Here is a 21,722-nt window from a genome sequence, read left to right as displayed (position 1 = left end):
TCAGCCCAATAATTCAGCAAACCATCCAGCCTTGACAGCTCTTCTTGAGGAGTATAGAGATTAGTTTGAAGTACCTACTTCATTGGCTCCTAAGAGAGCGGTGGATCACCCCATTGATTTGAAGCCCAACTCAAAGACAATCAATAAGCCACCTTACAGACTATCAAAATGTGAACGAGGGGAAGTAGCCAAGCAAATCAAGGAGCTTCTTGAAATGGGATTCATTGAACCAAGTTCTTCTCCTTATGCATCTCCAGTCCTGTTAGTCAAAAAGAAAGATGGATCTTTCAGAATGTGCATTGACTACAGGGATCTCAATAAGATAACAGTGAAGAACATGTATCCTATACCCAGGATTGATGATTTGCTTGATGAACTTAAGGTGGCTTGATTTTTCACGAAGATTGATTTGAGATCAGGGTATCATCAGATTCGCATGAGAGAAGGTGATGAAGTCAAGACTGCCTTTAGGACTGATCGTGGGCTCTATCATTTCTTGGTGATCCCATTTGGGCTTACAAACGCTCCAGCTATCTTTCAAAGCCTGATGAATAAGATCTTGCAACCTTTCCTCTTTCAGTTTGTCTTGGTGTTCTTTGATGACATCTTGATCTATAGCAAGACTTTACAGGATCATTTGTCACATATGAGGAAGGTTTTTTATGTGTTGAGACATCATAGGCTTTTTGCTAAGGAAAAGAAGTGCTCTTTCATGCAGATTGAAGTGGAATACTTGGGGCATATAGTCAGTGAAAAAGGAATACAGGCTGATCCCAAGAAGGTGCAATGCATAAGAGATTGGCCAACGCCTACTACTACTACCTCTCTTAGAGGATTTCTTGGTCTATCTTCATTCTATCGCCGATTTATAAAGCATTATGCGGCAATTGCAGCTCCTTTGACTGACAGGTTGAAGAAAGAGGCTTTCTTTTGGGATGCTCTTGCAGATAGTAGCTTCAGCCAGTTAAAGAAATTACTTACTTCTGCTCCTATCTTAGTATGCCCGGATTTCTCCAAAGAGTTTACTATACAATGTGATACTAGTGGCCGTGGCATTGGGGCTGTTTTGCTTCAGGAGCATGGAGTAATTGCATTTGAGAGCTGTAAGCTTACAGATAAGGAGATGGCCATGAATGTTTATGACCAGGAAATGTTGGCTATCCTGCATGCAATCAAGAAATGACACCATTACTTATATGGCAGCCGATTCAGAGTACATAGTGATCATCGGGTACTCAAGTATTTCCTTACTCAGTCAAATCTCACTCCAAAGCAACGACGATGGGTAGCTATATTACAGAATTATGACTTTGACATCACTCATACAAGGGGCAAAGATAACATAGTGGCTGATTCTCTTTCTCGTATGTGGGCCTGCAAAGTATCAGCCATGACAGAACTACATAATGATTGGATTGAAGAACTACAGGAGGCCTATCTTCTAGATGAGGAATTCAGCCAAATCTTTTAGAAATTACAACAAGGTCTTATGTAAGAAGACTAGCATTACCAGCTTAAAAATGGTCTTATTTGGTGGAAGGGCAAGATTGTTATTCCCTCTACTTCTTCTTTTACGCAGAAAATTATAGAGGAGTTACACTCTTCGCCTTTAGCTGGACACTTGGGAGTTTTCAAGACTTATGACAGGATTAGTAAGAGCTTTTATTGGAAATGACTGTGGAAAGATGTCAAGGACTTCATTTTGAAGTGTATGCCTTGTCAGCAAAATAAGGATATCACCCATAAGCCAGGAGGTTTGTTACAGCTATTGCCTATTCCTACGGGTAAATGGACTCATATTACTATGGACTTTATCACTGGCTTACCTACTACCAAGAAGGGGTGGAATAGTATTTATGTGGTGGTTGACAGACTCACCAAAGCAGCTCATTTTATCCCAACAAAAATTCAGTTTACTGCTTCTCAAGTGGCCAATCAGTTTATGGAGGATATTTTTAGACTACATGGATTACTGCAAGTGATTGTCCATGATAGGGACTCAAAGTTTACGAGTAACTTCTAGCAAGAGGTATTTACATCTATGGGCACTAAGTTGGCTCCATCTACGGCTTATCATCCCCAAACTGATGGACAGACAAAGAGAGTTAATAAATGGTTGGAGACTTATCTTCGCCATTTTTACTATGATGTCCAAACCTCATGGGATTCTTGGTTACACTTGGCTGAGTTTGCTTATAACAATTCCACTCATGTGAGCATAGGAGTTTCACCCTTTGAGGCTTTGGATGGTTACAAGGTGCCCTTACCCACAGTCATCTTTCATGAAAAGTTCAATCCTCATGGGAAGGAAGAGTTGGAAAGAATGCAAACCCTTCTTCAACAATGCAAGGTGAATCTTAGGAAGGCTCAAGATCAAATGAAGATGTATACTGATGAGAAGAGGAGGCCTTTAGAGTTTCAAGAAGGAGAGCTGGTTTTGTTGAAGGTGCCCAAATCCAAGTACTCTACGTTGAAAGATGGATCCAGTAATAAGCTTGCCCATAGGTTTTATGGCCCTTACAGGATCCTTAAGCGGATTGGAGATTTGGCATACAAACTAGAGCTTCCCTCTTCTACAAAGATTCATAACGTCTTCCATGTTAGTCAGCTCAAGCCTTATTATGGTGATCCAGTGGATTTAGTTGATGAGCTGCCACCTATTGATGAAGATGGTCTTGTTCAGTACATTCCAGAGGCTGTTATAGGTCAGCGTGAAAAGAAGCTTCGATCACATTCTATTGTGGAATATTTGATTAAATGGAGAGGTTTACCCTCTGAAGAGGCTTCTTGGAGACCTGAGTCCATATTGGATGAGTATCCATACTTGAGGGAGACATTGGTGGCTGAAGCCTATTGCTTATGGAGCTAGTATTGATGTAGACTGGTTCAAGACAGCACACTATTTTAGAACAATTTTTATCGTACCTAATTTTCAGAATTAAGCTATCTACATGGGCTTAAAGTACTCTTCAAGAGCTTCGTTTTGATATGTGGTACATCTCATTTGGACACTTCTATCAAAAGTTATGGCAGATTTGGTCCAGCAGGGACTGTTTATTCAGCAAGTTGTCTACTTTGTTCTGGGACTATTTGTTGAAGATTTTATGGCTCCATTTGCTTCAGAAGTACTTCAAATCATGTATATAGTTAGGACTGTTTATTCAGCAAGCTGTCTACTTTCTTCTGGAACTATTTGTTGAAGACTTTATGGCTCCATTTGCTTCTAAAGTACTTCAAACCATGTATATAGTTGGGCCTTACTTCCGTTCTTCAAATTCAGCTCTTGTAATGGTTATTCTTCATTCATTTCCCATTTGTAAAGCTGTAAAACAGAGTAGTACTCTGTTCTATCCATCTCCTCTCTAGTTGTTTCTAGGTTTGTTTTTTAGGACAAAAACTTTTGGGAAGGGATGGATTGTAAGAAGTTGGGAATAGTTAAAAATGTTGATAATATGCCATGCCACACTGACATTGGTATAAAAGGAGAGAAGTTGTAATTTTTCATATCTTTTTGACACATTAATACAATTACAGTCTTTCTCTCCCTTCTTGCTCACAGCTTCTATGGCTTCCTCATCTTTCTTGTCTTTCTCTCTCCAAATCTAGTCTTTCTCTCTCCTCGTCACTCTTATTCTCTCTTCCTGCAGTCTTTCTCTCTCCTCTACACTCTTCTCTCTCTTCTTTCTCTCTCCCTGGTTCTCTCTCTAACACATTGACGCCTTAGTTGTCAAATTAGGACCCTGCGCTTGTAGGTTGATCCTCATGGGGATGGCTGATGCCTTTCGTTACGGGGTGGAATCTGGGAAACCTAGATGATAGACCCTATGCATTCTTGCGAGTGCCGGGCAAAGCGGTCTAAGACAATTCCCCAATGGACCACTAAAACGAGCTATCGGGGAATATCGTAATTATGGTTTATTTTATTATATTTATTGTTATTTCATTAATGACACATGTGATTATAATATTTAAAAAAAGGTAGATGGTATTAAGAAAGGTAATATTTTATAATATTTTTCTGAAAGTGACTATCTCTATTTCATTTTGCTAATGATAAACAAAAGCATATGAGTTTTATAATAATTTATAGAAAATAATTTAGATAATATCATGAAATAATCAATGGATTAAATCAACAAAAAATCATATAGGAAAATATATACTAGATGAACATAAATTAGGTATGTGGAAATATAATTCAATGTATGAAAGATGAATGAAAAATTGTACTTATGGTTTTTGCATTGCTTAGAATAAAGTTTTCCAAAAAACAATCAGCATTGTACTTAGAACATAACTTGATGAAAATTTTTCTTTCTAATAAGGTTGAAAGTTTGGCAAATGGTCAGATATCATCGATTAAACCATAAACTGTGAGTAGAATTAAAAAAAATTATTTTCTTTCTAAAAATACATGCAATGTTAATATTAATGATTATATTAGCGAGAGCATCAATATCATGAGTTTACCCACGTATGAGTGAGTAAGAGAACCTTATCTAAAATATGGAGAATGTTGAAACAAAAACAACTATGAAATACTCGACAATCCTGAAACTATGAGTATCAAAAAATTAAATAAATATCAAAAGTCTGTAGGACTTGTTAGATATTGATAAGAATTTTTCAATACAAATTCTAAAGTCTAAACAGACTTGAAAAAACATCTGAAATCCTTCTAAGTGTTAGTTAGGGCAAAGTAGCACATGAATTGTCTGCCATAGATATAAATGCCCATATTATCTTTAGGTCAAAAATACCAAATTTTTCATAAGGATAAAATAGACTTCAGACTCGTGAAATAACTTGCAGATCCCAAAAAAGAGTTGCAAGTAGGAAGAGAAACCCTATGAATAAGGTGGGACCTTAAAAGCGAAACCCTAGATTTGGGTGGGACTGCTTCCCATGCTAAAAATACTTGCAGTTGTTTCTTTTTTATTTATGCATGCATTAATGGTTGCACATGAAAGATTGATTGAGGTTGCAATAATTAGATTTGATGGTAAATATATAATCAAGATAATAAGAGAAAATATCGCACTATGCCTCCCCCATGTCTAGACACGGAACCTTGCTCCAAGGGGATTATTTTGTACCACCGAGAGGAGCTTTGGACCAGCTCCAACTGTGAGAGGTCACTTGATGAGGAATCTGTTAGGCAAGATGAGGCGGGGGCGCAAGGGGGGCTATGTCCTTAAATCTCTTGATCACTCCTCGGAATTGCCTGACCCTTACGTGAATCAGGATGGGATCCTAGAGTACCCATTACGAGTTAAAGGGTAGGAAATCTTAGAGAGTTTGTTTACTTCTGCACAAAGAGAATGGATTTTTCGGTGAACTGAGGTTTATGTTCTGCGTAGATATAGAACGGAAAAATTATTGTGGATAAATTTTCAAAATAATAAATAAATAAGTTTTACCAAAAGACTTTTTCTCTGTCTTTCTGTTGTGCCGTAAAATTACACAAAGGAACTTGTGATAACGTATTAATTAACAAAGATACTTTCATATGTCATAACTTAATATGATAGGTAATTAGAAAACTAAAGAAAACCATTTTAAAGAAAAACATTTTAGAGATAGCTGGTCCCGGTAAGTTGGGAGCTTCTCTCAAGAGATTTTATGAAACGTTAATTAGGAAAAATTAGGTAGAGCCGAGTGGTGACTTACCTAGGGTCATGTCTCAAACCCTTGATGAGAATTTATCTGAGGGGAAAGGTGTGCCAAAACTCTATTATTAAGGTTCCTTGAATCCTAACTAGTTGTTGGAAAAAAGTGTTGCACTCCATAAACCAAGGTAACTACGATCGCTCCAGTTGGACGAGAAGCCCTTGTGGGATGCCTCGGATGGAGCTAGCTGATACATCAAAACCTTAGTTGTCAATTTAGGACCCCGCGCTTGTAGGTTGATCCTCATGGGGACGGCCAATACCTTTTGTTACGGGGTGGACTTTGGGAGACCTAGACGATAGACCCTGTGCATTCTTGCGAGTGTCCAAAGCCGTCTAGGATAGTTCCCCTATGAACCACTAAAATGTGCTATCAAGAAATTGTTAGGTAGGCACATGACACATAGAAAATATCGTAATTATGATTTATTTCTTTATATTTATTGTTATTTCATTAATGACGCATGTGATTATAATATCAGAAAAAAAGGTAGACGGTGTTAAGAAATGATTTTTTTTCCCTGAAAGTGACTATCTCTATTTCATTTTGCTAATGATAAAAAAACACATATGAGTTTTATAATAATTTATAAAAAATCATTTAGATAATATCATGAAATAATCAATGCATTAAATCAACAAAAAATTACATAGGAAAATATATATTAGATGCGCATAAATTAGGTGCATGGAAATATAATTCGATGTATGAAAGACGAAAGAAAAATTGTACTTATGGTTTTTGCATTGCTTAGAATAAAGTTTTCAGAAAAACAATCAGCATTGCACTTAGGACACAGCTAGATGAAAATTATTCTTTCTAGATAATATTGAAAGTTTGGCAAATGGTCAGACATTCTCAATTAAGCCATAGATTTGATTGTAAATATATAATCAAAAAATTAAGAGGAAAGATCGTGATATGCCTCCCCCATGGCTAGACGCAAAATCCTACTCCAAGGGGGATTGTTTTGTACCATCACGAGTAGCTTTGGACCAGCCCCAACCGTGAGAGGTCCTTCAATGAGCAATCCATTAGGCAGGAGGAGACGGAAATGCTAGGGAGGCTCTAGCCGTAAATCTCTCGATTGCTCCTAGGAACTGACTGACCCTCGCGCAAATTGGGATGGGATCCTAGAGTCCCCAGTACTAGTGAAGGGACGGAAATCTTGGAGGATTTGTTTTCTTCTACACAGACTTAATGGATTTTTTGGTGAATGGAGATTTATCTTCTACATAGGTAGAAGGAAAAAACCATTGTAGATACCTTTGCAAGATAATAAATAAATATGTTTTGCCAAAAGACTATTTTCTCTGTCTTTCTGTTATACTGTAAAATTACGCGAAGGAAATTGTGATAATGGATTAATTAACAAAGTTATTTTCATATGTCATAACTTAATGTGATATGTAATTATGAAACTGAAGAAAACCATTTGTGGGAAGCATGTGGGTGAGATCCTTGACGCGGATCCATCCTACGAATGGGTGGTCTTCATAAGCTGGGACCTTCTCTCAAGAGATTGAACGAAACGTTAATTAGGAAAAATTAGTTAGAGCCGAGCATTGACTTAGCTAGGGTTAGGTGTTAAAACCTTGATAAAAAATCATCTTAGGGGAAAGGTGCTGTGGCTGTGCCAGGACTCTGTTAAGGTTCCCTAAATTCTAACCAGTTGCTTGAAAAAAGTGTTGCACTCCATAAACCAAGGGTAACGCCTTGAATGGATGGAAAATTTAAAAGTAGTTTAGGCCTTAATCTTTTGTCCATCCAGAAGGAATCCACTTATGATTACTAGTGGTCATGGCAGATAGGTCTAGACCGTTATGTCTATTACAAGGTACTGAAGGTAAGCCCAGCCGACAAGATTATAATGTAAGGACATCGCAAGTATCAAGATTACCGTATCCATGGTTTTCCAGATCTGTCATTTCCATAGTATAGGTTTCTAGACATAGATAGCGATTGGCCTACTTTCTTCTACATGAATGTAACTGATATCCATCCCTAAAAAAGAAAGATATAATGATATCATGTTTTGAAAATTGTACATAGCATCCAGCCTATCCTATCGATAGTGATGTATCTCTACTTGTAAACATCTACCATTTATAAATATCCCTTGTAAAAATCGTAGTGTATGTCTGCTGATAATAAAAGATAATAGCGGTTAGATTTTGTAAAAATATTGTGCTCTTTGGTCCATCATTGTTTTACAAATCTAGTAAGATATTTTAATGTGGAAACAAAGATGAAATGTTTAAAGTGCTAAACTAATTTGTGAAACTTATGATAACCCAAGGAAATACAACTATCACTAGTCTGATTGAAATTCAGGAGAAGAAGTATCTCCTTAAGCATGCTAAGCCACCAGAATTCGATGGCAAGGGCAAAGACATTGAAAGCGAGGTAGAGATTTGGATTGAGACCATGGAGGACTACTTTACTACCGGTACAACTACCCCTGCTAATTAGGCTATGATCACCAAGTTGAAATTGATCGGTGAGCCATGCCTATGGTGGAAATAGTGGTGTAAAGACCAAGGACTTGCTGAGACTTCTATTACCTGGGAAAAGTTGAAAGCAATTGTGTGTGGCTGATATTTTCCACTAGCTTATCTCACACTAAAAATAAATGAGTTCTTTAATTTAAGACAGCCGGGAATGAGCCTAGAGGCATATCACTCAAAGTTTATCTCACTGCTTAAATTTGTGCCTTCCATGAATATTTCTCAGCAAGTGTCTAAGTTTTGTCATGGATTGAATGCTCCTCTGAACACATGCCTTGAATTTATGTGCCCAACTAATTTGCAGGATGCTTTGATTCGCACAACACCTCTTGTTCAGGAGATTCAGTCAAAGCCAAGAAATAATAGGCTCTGGAATCAAAACAAAGGGACTTCACATGGCTATGTTAAGCAATCCCAAGGCCAGCGTTCACTTGGTCAAGGAAAGAGGGCCAAAACAAATGCAGTTGGAAACTTCATACCTATAGAAAGTAATTTAGGAGTACCTCGGTGTTTCCACTGTAATGAGCCAAGCCACTTTAAAAGACAATGTTCAAAGCTTGGCCAAATTCTTTGCCAAGGACAATATAGAGGTTAGAACCAAGCTTTAATTGCAAAAGGAAAAGCACCTGGTGTAATTCTTAAAGAGCTTGAAGAAGAGGGAAACCCAACTACGGAAGCCGATATAGAGAGGGCATCAGTTCACGCCACCCTCCATAAGAAAGGCCCAAATCGCCAATTTTTAGTGATTCAAACACTAGCAGAATATCTAGGTAAGTCCTTTAAAATTTTGATTGGCTGTGGAAACACACACTCATTCATGTCACCAAAGTGGGCCAAGAAATTAGATATAGATACAATAGCTACATCTAGGTTGCTTGTGGAACTTGCTAATGGAAAAGAAATCCTATCTACTTGGCAAACTTGCAAAGTGACATTTAGCCTAGGAAGCAATCTCTCTGAAATAGGATTTATAATCATGAATTTGGGGGCCTACAAATGTCTATTGGGTATGGATTGGCTAATCCCAAATGATGTACATATTCAATATAGAAAAAGCCATGTGACTTTTCAAAACCTAAAGGGGAAAAAAGTGATGACCCAAGGTGAGGTAGAAAAACCCAAGAGTCAACTAGCCAAATCATCTTGCATAATAAAAGGGTTAAGAAAAGGATTATCTGTGTATCTCATAAAATTAAATAAGGTTGAGTAGAATAAACAAGACGAGGAAGAGCCATATTGGTTGAAGGAATATGATGACATCTTCCCAGAAGAGCTAATTGAATTAACACCTCGAAAAGAGAAGTCGATCATGAGATCAGACTTGAACCAAGAGCTGCTCCAATTGCTAAGAATCCATATAAAATATCTATCCATGAAGCAATTGAGCTTAAATAGCAACTCAACTAGTTACTGGATCAAGGATACATCAAGCCTAGTAATTTGCCATGGGGAGCCCCAGTACTGTTTCAAAGAAAAAGGATTGAACTCTCCGTCTTTGCATTGATTACCGAGGTCTATACCAGATAACAATCAAGAATAAGTATTTGATCCCAAGTATAGACAAGCTACTTAATAGACTCCAAGGGGCAAAAGCCTTTTCCAAGTTTGATCTCCCATCTGGTTATTACCAAATAAGGATCAAGGAAGAAGATATCCCCAAAAATTTTCTTTCAATACCAAATATGGCCATTTTGAATTTCTTGTAATGTCTTTTGGTCTAATTAATGCCCCTACTACATTTAATAGATTAATGCATGACATTTTTTGACCTTATCTTAACGAGTTTGCCCTAGTCTTCTTTGATGACATCCTAACATACTCCAAGATAAACGAAGACCATGAGCTGCAATTACACATTGTGTTGGACACAATGAGGATGCACAAGCTCTATGCAAAGAAAAAGAAGTTTGCATTATTCAAAAGACAAATGGAATATCTCGGATTCATAGTATCTGCTAAAGGAATCTCTATAGACCCATATAGAAAATTTTAAGAGTGGCAACCTCCAACGACGACTGTTAAGAAAGTGAGAAGTTGCTTAGGGCTAACTGGATGTTATAGAATTTTCATCAAAAATTACACCCTAATAGCTGCGCCTCTCACTGATTTTCTGAAAAAAGAAATTGCTATTGTGTGGACTCCCATTGAGCAAGCCAGTTTTGAGCAGCTCAAGAAAATTTTGGTAGTAGCACCCATTTTAAACCTACCTGACCTAAGTCAAGATTTTAAGGTCGTTAACAGATACAAGTTCTCTTGCACTAGGTTGTATGCTTATGCAACAAGGTCATCCAATAGGCTATTTCTCAAGGAAACTGAAAATCGATGAGAGGAATTACGCCACCCATGATCTCGAGTTGTTATGTGTAATCCATGCTCTCAAATTGTGGCAACACTATCTGCTTAGAAGCAAGTTTACTTTGGTCACTGACCATAAAAGTATCAAATTAATCTTTACTCAACCAAACCTCAACATGAGGCAGCATCAATGGATTGAAGTCTTGCAAGAATTTGATTTTGAAATCAAGTTCGGACCTAGGAAAAGAGAATGTGATTACTAATGGATTAAGTTGTAAAGCTTTTCTGAATGCATTTATCATGGAAGATCCATCTAAAGGAGAGACTTTAGCCATCATAGTATCGATGCTTAGCAATCTAGTCATTGGGCTAGCCAAATAAGAGACAGATAAGGATCCTAAGTATCAGCTAATGCTTAGAGAAATCCTAGTTAAGGACATTGATCCTAAGCTCAGAGTCAAATACCAAAATTTCACTGTGGATGATGGACTTGTTTATTTTAGAACAAGGCTCTACATTCCCCTCAATCAAATGCTAAAAAAGAAGATATTATAGGAAGCCCATGACTCCCTGTTCTTAGGACACCATGGCTATGAAAAAACTCTTAATGTAGTGAGGAAAAGTTACTAGTGGGAAAGACCGAAGCATGATGTACTCAGATATGTTATTGAATGCCTAAGTTGCCAACGGGTGAAAGTTGAGCATGTCAAAATGCCAGGCAAATCTCTAGCCACTTGACATTCCACAAATGAAATGAGAGTTCATCAATATGGATTTCATAGTTGGCTTACCTTTTGTTCAAGGAGGGTATAATTCAATCATAGTGATTGTGGATATGCTAACAAAGGTCACTCATCTTATCCGGCAACTACAAAGCTTGATATATTGCATGACTGTTTGTGAAAGAAATCTTTAGGCTTCATGGATTGCCTAAATGGATCATTAGTGACCACAACTCTTTGTTTATGTCACATTTCTGGAGAAGCCTATTTGAAGCAATTGGAACCCAACTTTGCTTTAGTACAGCTTATCATCCCCAAACTGATGGTCAAACAGAGCGAGTCAATCAAGTCATTGAAGATATACTGAGAGCTTACTGTTCAAGAGAACCAACAAGGTGGATACACTATTTGGCCTTAGTAGAATTTTCCTACAATGCATCATATCACCAGAGTATTCAAATGACTTTGATCTAGGATGGCAAGAGCGTATCTTCCAAGAGGGAGACATGGTTTTCATCCATGTACACCCAAAGAAGAGTTCTTTGTCATTGGGAAAGTTCAAAAAGTTGAGTCCAAGATATTGTGGACCATACAAGGTTCTCAAATACCTAGGAGCAAATGTCTACAAACTACAATTTCCTAATCATGTGAAAGTCCACAATGTATTTCACGGTAGTCTTCTAAAAGCTTATGTGGCAAATTAAGACCATATTCCTGATAACTAGCAAATCATAATGCCTAGTCAAGGAGCCCTTGAACTCCAACCTAATAAGATCCTAGATATAAAAGAGAAACCTTTGAGAAATAGAACCATTAGAGAGTATTTTATTCAGTGGAAAGACTATCCTAAGGAGGATGCCACCTGGATAGAAGAGATAGCTCTAGAAAAATAGTTTCCCCAGTTCTTTTTCAAGATGAGGGCATCTCGATTCCTCTAAGGAGGAGAGGATGTAATATTCCTACCATAACACTTCATATCAAGAAAAAATTTCAGGCTTGAAATGTTTTAAAAAACTTACTTGTCGAGTTATCACATAAGTGACCGCACGTATTTTTTTAAAATATCGAGTCTTGTATTAAAACAATTTCACAATCCAACACGAGAAGACGTCCCAATGTTCCTAGCCAACAAAAAGTAAATATACCTCGTAAATAATATTACGACGGCTTCATCATATAAATTTTCCCACGTTATGTTTGATTTAGCATTCTCAATTCCATTTAATGAGTCAAATATCGCATTGATTTCATAACCGTAAGTATAAATCACAAAAGCCTTAATCAGTAGACAAAGAACACACAAGAACAAGCATGATATTGAGTAAGTTAAGTATCAAAGAGTATGGCATGACTTTTTGAACTAGATAACTCATAAGGTAACTTGGCTAAAAACCACCAAATGAAGTCATTTGAAGAAAAAAAGACGTTTTTGAACAAATAGGCCAAAAATCATAATGTTTTTTACACCTAGAGGGAGAGGAAGAATTTTAAAATCATCCCCATGCCACCATCCAATAGGTAGGCAATCAAAAAGCATTTTTTATCAAGCTTACTTAGCTCTTGACAAGTAGCCAAAAGAATGAGTCAATTGCATGCTCTCCCTCATGGCTATAAATGCATCCCCTCTTCTTCACAAAGAAAGCAAGAAGGAAGACCTCCTGATGATGGAAATTTTTCTCTACTTCCCTTTTCCATTCTAGCTTGAGCCTTGAAGGAGGAAAATATCCCTCTTCTACCTTATTTCTATTTTCTCTACCCCCTATTATGCCTTTCTCCCATACAGCCATATCGCTAAGCAAAACGCTAGTGAAATTTTTCTAGATGACCATCAATTCTCCCTAAACTACCATGTCAATTTCACCTAACATCCATGGCTCTGCCAGGTCACAGAAATTCAAAAATCTCATTTGAAGCAAGGGAAGCAAATAACGCGGCCGATAGAGAAAATAACGAGGTAGAAACTGGTGAAATCCCTGTTATGGCAAAGCTGAGAGAGGTAACATCTTGTTGGTTTAGAAAAAATCAATGTTTTATAATCTTATCGCTATATTTAGCTTTAAATAAATATAAATGCATTCTAAATTAAATACATATGAAATGTCGCTTAAGAAAATGACCTAAGTAATATAATAATTAACTATTCAATGAAAAGGATCTTTTACTTGAAAAATGATTCTATGTCTGTCATTAAGAAAATATTATAATTATGGTTTATTTTTTGGTATTTATTGTTATTTTATTAATGATGCATGTGATTATAATATCAAAAAAAAGGTAGACGGTGTTAGGAAAGGGAATATTTTATAAATTTTCCCTAAAAGTGACTATCTCTATTTTATTTTGCTAATGATAAACATACACATTAGAGTTTTATAATAATTTATGAAAAATCATTTAGATAATATCATGAAATAATCAATGCATTAAGTCAAGAGAAATTTGCATAAGAAAATATATACTAGATGTGCATAAATTCGGTGCATGGAAATATAATTTGATGTATGAAAGATGAAAGAAAAATTACACTTATGATTTTTGCATTGCTTAGAATAAAGTTTTCAGAAAAATAATCAGCATTGCACTTAGGACATAGCTAGATAAAAATTGTTTTTTCTAGATAACGTTGAAAGTTTGGCAAATGGTCGAACATCATTGATTAAACCATAGAATATGAGTAGAATAAAATAAAAATTGTTTTCTTGTTAAAAACACATGCATATTAATGATTATATTAGCGAGAGTGTCAATATCGTGAGTTGACCCACGTATGAGTCAACAAGAAAACCTTACCTAAAATATGGAGAATCTTGAAGTAAAAACAACTATGAAATACTCAACAACCTTGAAAATATGAGTATCAAGAAATTAAATAAATATGGAAAGTCTGTAGGACTTGTTGGACATTGATAAGAATTTGTCGATACAAATTCTAAAGTCTAAACAGACTTGGAAAAGCATTTGAAATCCTGCTAAGTGTTGGTTAGTGCAGGGTAGTGCATGAATTGCATGCCTTAGGTATAAATGCCCATATTATCTTTAGGACGGAAATACCAAATTTTTCATAAGCATAAAATAAACTTCAGATTCACGAAATAACTTACGGATCCTGGAAAAGAGTTGCAAGTAGGAAGTAAAACCCTAAGAATAAGGTGGGACCTTAAAAGAGAAACCTTTGTCTTTTGCATAGGTATAAGGGGAAAATCATTATAGATAACTTTGTGAAATAATAAGTAAATATGTTTTACCAAAAGGCTATTTTCTCTATCTTTCTGTTGTGCCATAAAATTAAGCGAAGGAACCTGTGATAATGGATTAGTTAACGAAGCTACATTCGTTCAATCTCTTGAGAACTCCCTTAAGGTTCCCTAAATCCTAACTAGTTGATGGAAAAAAGTGTTGCACTCCATGAACCAAGGGTAGCTATGATCACTCCAGTCGGAAGAGAAGCCCTTGTGGAACACCTCCGATGGAACTAGCTGATGCATCCAGACCTCAATTGTCAAATTAGGACTCCAAGCTCATAGGTTGATCATCGTGGGGATGGCCATTACCTTCCATTATGGGGTGGACTCTAGGAAACCTAGACGATAGACCCTGTGCATTCTCGCGAGTGCCGAGTGAAGCCGTCTAGGATAGTTCCCCGATGGACCACTAAAACGTGCTATCAGGGAATTGCTAGGTAGGCACATGACAACTACTACACGTCTAGCACCTCGACCAAAGATCAATCACCCATCAGGTATATCAACCTAACAGTCTACTTGTAAGAATTATGGCTTGCCTAGCATAACTTGATAGCTAGGTCGCCCTGCAAACCTAATGACCCTAAAGTCCAAAATGTGTTCTACATTGGTAATAGTCACATGGACTTTAGTAACGCAACCTTCAGGTTGTCTTAAACTGTCATCAATGATTTGGAGGATTGTGGAGGCATATCTTTTTATTTCTAATCCCAATCTCTCCATCAGTTCTGAGCTCATAATGTTGACAAAGGATCATTTGTCCACAATAGCATGGTCCACCAATATTCCATCAACATATGATGCTACCCTCGAACAATGCTTTTCAGCATGCTCAAACCAATCATCTCCTACTTGCATTATTCCCAAGGGCTCAATGATATACCCAGTGCATAGAATCTTCTTAAATTCCTTGAGCACTCCTGGAGACAACTTAATCAACTGTAGAAGATTTACATTTGGCTTAACTTCGCAAAGAGAACTCGCTAAATCAGATTCATGATAGCTAACAAGAGCTCACTTTTCTTGCCACACCATTCTTTCTTTTGGTCTTTGAACCAGCTTTGGTACTTCTTTCTTAGATTTTTCCTTCTCCTTTGGTGACTCCTTATTCTTCTTGGGATTGGCTTTACCATCTACGGCCTTGAGAGGTCCACCTTCCATATTGGGATTAAGGACGTGTGTCACCTTATCATCTTGCTTGGGGTTTCCCTCGATAGGTTTTTCCTTGGCTTTGTCGACTTCTTTACCCTTTTGAACTCTCATAATAACTCGTAGATTAGAAGCTTCAGTGCCATTGACGCAAACAACTTCTATAAGGCTAACTCCACTGCCACTAGGTAGCTCCTCTACCATAGATTTCCCTCTTTGTAATATTTATTTTGGTCCTTCATCTTGCTAGAGATTATTCCCTTGCGCTCGATGATTCACTGGACCTAAATATTTACTTCCTTGCTAGAGAGAGCTAATCTTACTCCAACGGGTACTAGCTAAATGGCCGGACTTTCCACATATGTGACATTTAACAATTCCTAGAGAAATGTTGGCCACCACACCACTTATAGCTGAACCTTGAGGGGCCACACTCTTCAGGGCATTGACTCCCTATCAAATTATGTTGCTTCTTAAGGAAATTAACATCAATTGCTATTTTTCTATATTGTTTGCTAATCATATCAATATAGTGCTTCATCATATATTGTTGGGAGCCCAAGGATATGCCTAGAACTATTTTTCTATATTGTTTGCTAATCATATCAATATTCGAGAAAATGATTGTCTACCCGTCGTTGGCTATTAATTCCCTAGAACAATGGTAGGATTTATCGTTGGGCTCCCAACAATTGATGGAGCCATTTGACTAGTCATAGGCATGGTCACACTAGGAGGAGTTGGCAACATGGGCACATTTGGAATTATGCTTCCTCTTCCATTCGGAGGACTCATGGGCATCTCTTGACCTCCATTCGTCAATGCTAAAGTATTTCCAAACCCTAAACTCAGATTCCAATTTTCCCTAGAGGCATAAGCCGCTTGTAATCGTGATTCTTCCTCTTCTACTCAAGTAATAGCCGTATCAATGTCGGCAAGAGCAACACTCCTCAACTCCACTTTAATGTTAAAGTCTAGCCCATTCAAAAAGTATTGCAATAGAGCAACAGAGCTTGAATAGGAATATAGGTTTGCAACTTACAAAATACCTCCTTCAATTTCTTAGCATACCCACAAACATTCTCATGAGGTTCTTGACATGTAACATTGAGGACAGATAGCCAATACTGACCTCCCCTTTTAGGGGTAAACTCTATTCAAAAGGCCGCAAAGAATAAGTTGATTGTAGTTATGGTTCTAGCCTCTGGGCTATGATACCACACTACAGCTCATCGTCCTTTTAGAGTCATGTTGAAGAACATCATCAAGTGTCCCTCATCTTGAATTCAACAGTTAACTATTAACTTTTGGAATTCATTGATATGAAGTTGTGCATCTTCCTTTGCTAACCCATTAAAAATGGGTAGAGAGAAACCTAAGGCTGGCAAGTCCAGCGTCCCTCCTAGGATTGTAATGGGTTGTGCCATGGTAACAACTAGATTCACTAAAGGATTTTGAACAATCAGAACTATCACTCCACTCAAAGTGGATGGACTAATTGATAGGGAAAAGTACTAGATCTTCCTCCCCCTAATGCACTATGTGTCGAGTAGCTAGGGTTACTAAGACCCCGCCCTTGTAAGGAGTTGGACCTCTTCTTTACAAAAAAATATCTTCTAATTATTTCAGCCCGCCGTCTAGCTCGTTCAGATCTTTCTTGCTTTTGAAGCATGGTCTTGTGAGTCTATCTCATTGCCTTTTGTCATACACTAATGAATTGGTCCCAATTGACTGAGATTCAAAAACCACGTCTTATTACTAGCTCTTGGAAAATGCACCACCTATTCGGAGACACTGGCTGGGCCTCTCTATACTCAAAGAACACAAACCTCTCGGCCTCGTGGCAAGGAGTGTCTAATGGACACATTACCCTAACTTCTATCATAATTTTTGCATTTGTTTTGGATTGTAATCCAACGGTTAAGCCTTCCCCACACTCCTAAGAGGGAGTCCCTACACATGTATCGATGTAAAACATCTTGTAAGCACAAATAGAAGGAGGCACCCCTCGAATAAATGTTGGGGCCCCATTGCGGCTCTTCTACACCTCGAGGACTTTCCCTTCGATACGCCACTAACATAAATAACATGTACGTCACAAACTCCACTCTTGTTTTCAAACGTTCCAGAAGATATAGATATTATCCTCACTAAACAGTCCCCAAGGAAACCGATCATCTAAACCTACAACTTAGGTATCTCACATACTCAATGTAGGTCATAGGCATGGATACAATTGCAATGCATCCAGGAATGACATCATGAGTTGCATACAATGCGATTGTATATAAACCATAGTGCTCAATAATTTTATCATTTAGAAATTAGCATTGTGAGGTGCAAAGACATTTCTTTCAATGATTTTAATCTACACGTAATGTTGTGTTGCTAAGGGTCAGCATTGAGCATTCTCGTGTTGCTAGACCCTCTTAAACTTAAACCATGAGCGCCTTATATGCCATGCATCATAAAAAGATTAAAATTTAGAACCTTCATTTATTACACTTGTCCTATTAGTTGTTGAATTTCAAACTGATGTGTAGTAATGATATATCATGATAGGTTTTTATGATTTCTTGGTTTATTGTAAATACATTTGACACTTGATCACAATTGAAACACCATGTCTAACCAAGCAATCCATAGCCTCAATCATCATAGGTATTTTTGCAACCTTTGCTTTGATGACCTCTTATGGGGTTGAGCTCTTTGTATCATATGTGATATCATCACAACAAATGGTCACTCATATACTCCTATCCATCATATAACTGCCACTTTGGTTCAACATAACTTTTCAATGGTTATCTCCTCATATGATAGAGGCTTGGGCCTGAAATGGCCACCCCATAGAGGATTGTGGGTACAACTAGTTTATCAAAGAGCCACAATTTGGTGTGTGGTTCATGGAACTTATATGTGCACACTATCTCTCCAACACACCCAATGTTGCATATGCTCATGCTACTTGAGCCTTTGATGTCTCTCTAAGAAAATTGTAGTCCTTTGAAAGTGACTCCCAAGTATACATACTAAATGGATCCAGATTGATACTCAGATTTTGTCACCCTAGTGGTTGAGGATTTTAATACCATAACCTTGGTTGTGTCAAGCTTCATCCTAAGGTATTTATATCTACAAAAATTAAATACTATATCCAAATGTCTCTACACTCCCTTGGATGAGTTGAATATGAGCACATTTGGATTACTCACCCTCAAATCCCCTCTTCCTTCCTATCATTTAGGTTATGCATGCATTGATAGGTGTAGGAGACATTTTTTCATGTGTTTTTCTTGTAAAAGCGGTAAAATTTATACTTTAACATAGAGACAAGGCTGAACTAAGTCTTATCTCTCATGCTCTTCTCATACATCCACGAACATAAATCATATTTTTTCTTAATTTTCTAACGCAAACACCTAATTTTTCTCTTTTTTTCATTATTTTTCTTCATTTATTTAGATAAAAATTATGATATTTCTACTTTATGGATTGGGGCTGATCACAATCATCGAGAATTGATTTTATGTTCTTTTTTAATCCATATGAATCCCAAAATCACAATAAAATCCCTAAAATTTATCATTTCTATGAAAATCGCATAATTGTAGGTTTTGTGTGTTTTGGTATAAATTATTATATGAATAATTTTTAAAAAAATTTAAGATTTTTTATATATTTTAGCATTAAGAACAAAAGGCAACCATTTTCGAACAATTTCATCAAACATCTATTATAAAACAAATAAATATACTACTTACACATAGAATCACACTTTTGGAGACATGTATTTTATGATTGGGAGGCCGCTGAGGCGTTCTTGGCTGGCTAACACTCTCTCATAGCCCGTTCTACAATCTCCTTTGCTCCAACACCATCATTCCATCAGCATCTTTCATCAAACCCCACCCCCTTCTCTCATAGAATCACGCATGTGAACAGGCAGCAAGAGGAGAGAGAAGGGAGAAAGAATAAAAATCAAAATTTTGATTCCCTTCATGAAAATCAACATAATCACAACCAAATTGAAGCCCTTGGGGAGTAGATCAGGGGTGTGCAATCATCTCTTGATGATGCCCAGCATTGAAAAGTCACAATTCTCCACAAATTTGGGGTGAAAAAAAAAATTCACGTCATGTCATTTCATTTATTAAATAATAGGTTCACACTTTGGGTGTTTACATTTCCCTACAAGTGGGTTTTTTTCATTTTGGAGAGGCAAATGAACTCAAATTTGAGATCTGCCATTTGGGGGACAGCTCGCTTCGTGACATCGAAATCTATAAACCTAGGACTAGTGACACACTTTTTGACTCTCAAATCATGTAGTTGCTTCATAACGCAAAACCTTGTGGGGATTAAATGGGGGGTCAAAAATGGATTTTGATTGACAAACCGAGACTTGCATTGGGTTCTTGGCATCAAACTCCATCTAGGAAAACTCCAGATCATCGATCCACAACCGTTTCATTTTGCATGAAATTTTGGTCTTTTATGGCCTCCCAGGTTCTTTTCCGCTTCAAAAAAGGTCTTAAAAATCCACTCTCAATTCTTAAGGTAGTCGAGGAATTGATTGACAATGAGATCTCTCGAGAGTAAGCTTGCACACAATGGCTAATCACATCCTATCGTCGCAGGAGCAAGGTCTCTACAACCAGTCAAGGATCTAGAAGAGCTGACAAAGCTAGCCAACTTTGACTCTTCCTTTCTGCAAAAATGGTATGCTCTGTGTCTCCAATGGGAACAAGAGGGCTACCAACTCATGACCAATGCCAAGCAGAGACGTGTAATCAAAACCATTAAGTATGACCCTACCTATGTGGCTCCTACCTCGTTTTAGAGTCTTGGCCATCACATGCAAATATGTCATGGCCCACCCCTATTTTGATCAAACCCTAACTGAGGAGAAGAACTGTATATTGCTAGTAGAATGAACTCCGGTGACTTTCTCACTAATGTCTTGACCTAGATTACACACGTAAGTATTAGACTCCATATGGCATGGACCGTCACACCCACTTGGAGTATAACCCAAACTTCTACGATTGGCTCATGATGAAGTAAAGCACATCAAGCATGTGCTTAAATCCCCTTAACCCTTCACTCTCCAACCTTAGGAAGGATTTTCATCATTCTCAAGGGGGGAGGGGTAAGGTGGAAAAGAAAATATGACTTGAACAAGTGGAAAAAAAACATGACTTGAAGTTCAAAACTTCAAACCAAATTTCAAAAGAAAAAAAGGATCTTGTACTTCAAGAAAATTTTTTAATGGAATTCATACTTGGAATGTGTGGATTGCTTGAAGTATAAAAAGTTTGCATTTCTTATTGAAACATTGCACCATTCCATGATGTTTGATCTTAAACCTTTTTCTTTTTTGCAAAAAGTAATCTCAAAGGAACTAATTGTAAGTTGTTGTGCCATAACAGGAACTGGAGATGGCAAGCCAACTTCCGTTCTCAAAGGAAGAGCACAATAGATACCAATTAGCCATTGAAACACAAGTCTACAACCAGCTAAAGTACTATAGTGTCAGCAATTTGGAAGAGCTGGTAACAAGGAACTAGTTAGGAAAATAGTTGACCCATGCAATCTCTACAAATACCTAGAGAAGGTGGGCTAGAATATCAACCACGGCAGATGCACAAAATTCCTGAGAACGTTTGACACAAGAAAGAATAGTGGCACACTAACTGTCAGGAAGGAAGGCTCCCCTAAAAGAATAGATATTGTGCTTAGCCCAGAGATAGTGGAGAAGGCCTTAGGATTGGCCAACGCACAAGAGAAGAGACCAAAAAGGGGTTTTTATAGCATGTTAAAGATGCTCAAGACAAAGGTTCACACCAATCACGAGTTCAATCTAGTAGACATCCGTGACCCTGCCATCCAGCGACAAGCCAAGATGGTGCATGCCTTGTTTTCCAGTCACCAATATAATACCCACATGACTTGGATTCCATTGCTAATGCTTGAAAATATTGTAGCAAGGGCCCTAGATGAAGTAAACCTAAATGTCTATGTTCGCAAGATGATTGAATTATCAGCCAAGGCATTATCATTGCACCAGAGACATGAAAGAGAGGAGTCACCAACCACCACAGCCGAATCAGACCGAAAATTGCTTGCATCAAAAG

This window comes from Lygodium microphyllum, chromosome 20 (genome assembly GCF_053477565.2).
Source record: "Lygodium microphyllum isolate KBCC chromosome 20, Lygodium_microphyllum_v1.1.10, whole genome shotgun sequence".
NCBI lineage: Eukaryota > Viridiplantae > Streptophyta > Polypodiopsida > Schizaeales > Lygodiaceae > Lygodium > Lygodium microphyllum.
This window is presented reverse-complemented; position numbering follows the sequence as displayed.